This window comes from Peromyscus leucopus, chromosome 23, assembly GCF_004664715.2.
Source record: "Peromyscus leucopus breed LL Stock chromosome 23, UCI_PerLeu_2.1, whole genome shotgun sequence".
Lineage (NCBI taxonomy): Eukaryota > Metazoa > Chordata > Mammalia > Rodentia > Cricetidae > Peromyscus > Peromyscus leucopus.
This window is the reverse complement of record NC_051082.1, coordinates 36471127-36473524: the sequence shown is the minus strand read 5'-3', so window position 1 is coordinate 36473524 and position 2398 is coordinate 36471127. Positions and strand designations below refer to the sequence as shown.

Here is a 2398-nt window from a genome sequence, read left to right as displayed (position 1 = left end):
AAATAGGGTGGGACAGAGAAAAGCCTCCATTCACTAAACACAACAACATGTCCTGCATTCAATTACTTATATAATAAACTACAAATAAAATCTCTGGATGATACACTGCTGTTTTTTGATGGCAAGGAAAAGACCAGAGCTTGCAGTAGGAGGCTTTATTCTTTTAGGAGATCTTCTCAGTCATTACATATATTTCTTTACTGTTGATATAAATTATAAATTCCTTTGTAATGCATTTTTTAATCCCAAGGATTGGATAGTTAAGGACTCAACTCAAATATCTCTGTACATATTTCATCACCCCCCTGATCATTCCCTGGATTATTTTTTGATTGTTTTCTGGGTTGATGCTATTCTCTGCTTGTGAGCGTCTGTGGTCTTAGCTTTTTTTGTCAGGCCAGATGTCTTTGGACTGAAATCTTGGGATCCACATGCTCTACTGGCATTCTGGATGAAGCTGGAGGCATTTCACCTCCAAAGTACTGGGCTTGCAATTCGAAAGGAGCTGACAAGCTATTGTTACTACACTGTCAAGGAAGTCATTGGTAATCTTCAACAGCACCCCTTCCATATCTTCAGCCCACTCTTCATTGGGATCCACTTCTCTTATGAGGTCCAGTAACATCATCTTGATTCTTGATTGTTTTCAGGGTGTATCTTTATCACAGGAGTTCTGTTGGCCATGGATCTTGTAAAGGTCTGTTGGCTGGTTCTGGTTTTATAGGTGAGAAACTGAAGAGACTGATTAGTGCTAAGTGCCAAACTTGTTTATAATATGCCATGCTTTAGACTTCAGCTCATAATCCTTATCAAACCCTGTTCCTCTTTGAGCTCTGAGGACTAAACACAATCAGAGGCATTAGTGTCTCTGTCACCATGATACTCCAGTGAAGCTTTTGTCTCAGCAGTGGTCTTGCTCTCCAGCCTCTTTCTCTTAAAACAAAACAAAACAAAAACCAACAAATACAACTTCAACAAAACAAAATTAAAGAAGACAAAACTCACCAAATAATAAAAAACAACAACAATAAAAGTACACACATGGAGTCCATTTTGTGTTGGCCTACTACTCCTGAGCAAAGGGCTGGCCCTGGAATGTGGTTGGTATAACCAGTGTCACTCCACTGGAGAACACTGGTTCTTCCTTCTCCTAGAGGCTCTCTACTACAATAGATTCTTGGTTAGGGGTGGGACTTTGAGTCCACTTCACAGTCTCAGCACTGGGACTTTGTCTGGCTTAAAACTTCAGATCTTGTGCATGCTGTGACAATCTCTGTGAGTTCATATGTGCATCACTCCTGTTGTATCTGGACCCATCAACTCTGTCTTTTACAATCTTTCTACCTCTTCCACATGGATCCCAAGTCTTGAATGTGATAAAGACCTTTCATTTAGAGTGTCCCAGGTTTCTCAATATCTGTGGCTGTGGGTCCTATGTTAATTATTATATATAGAATGAAGCTTCTCTGATGAGTTGAGTGATGCAGTGAGCCATGGCTGTATAGCAGCTCTAATGTTAAGGGAGTAACCAACCACGTTTAATGGACTTAAGTCACAGCCCATGTTATGGATCACACATTTGACACTGTTAATGAGTCCAAGAACCTGAGACTAAATAGCTTCTAGGCCCTAGGGGGAAAGCTACTGCAATTCTGCTCAATGGACGGACACAGCAATGACATTATTCCTAATGACGTATTGTTATGTTTGATTATTTATACATGTTGAACTATCCTTGTCTCTCTGGAATGAAGCTGACTTAATCATTGTGGATGATTTTTTTTTGATACTTTGTTGAGCTGTGTTTGCAAGCATTTTATTGAGAAGTTTGCATCTATGTTCATCACAGAGATCAGCCTATAATTCTCTCTCTCTTTTCCTCTCTCTCTCTCTCTCTCTCTCTCTCTCTCTCTCTCTCTCTGTTCTGTGTGTGTGTGTGTGTATCTTTGTCTGGTTTTTGTATCAGAGTATTACTGGCTTTATAAAAATAATTTGGATGTATTCCTTTTCTGTTTTAAGGAATAAATTTGAGGGTATTCGTGTTAGTCCTTCTTTGAAGGTCTGGTCAAATTCTCTGTTCCTGGGTTCTTTTTAAGTGGGAGATTTTAAATCACTGCTTCTATCTCATTGGAGTTGTGGATCTGTTTCAATTATTTACTTCATCTTGATTTAAATTAGTAGGTTGTAGGCATCAAGGCATCCATTTGTTTTATTTAGACTTCCCAGTTTAGAGGAATAGAATTTTCACACTGTGTCCTAAAGATTGTCATTTCCTCAGTGTCTTCTGTAACAGTTCCCCATTCATGTCTAATTTTATCAATTTGGATCCTCTCCCTCTCCCTCTCCCTCTCCCTCTCCTCTCTCCTCTCCTCTCCTCTCCTCTCCTCTCCTCTCCTCT

The 2398-nt window shown here is 39.6% G+C and overlaps 1 pseudogene; it reads right to left on the bottom strand.

Moving 5' to 3' along the window:
- Positions 1-321: 321 nt before the first annotated feature.
- Positions 322-782, bottom strand: LOC114683165 (annotated as a pseudogene).
- Positions 783-2398: the final 1616 nt, after the last annotated feature.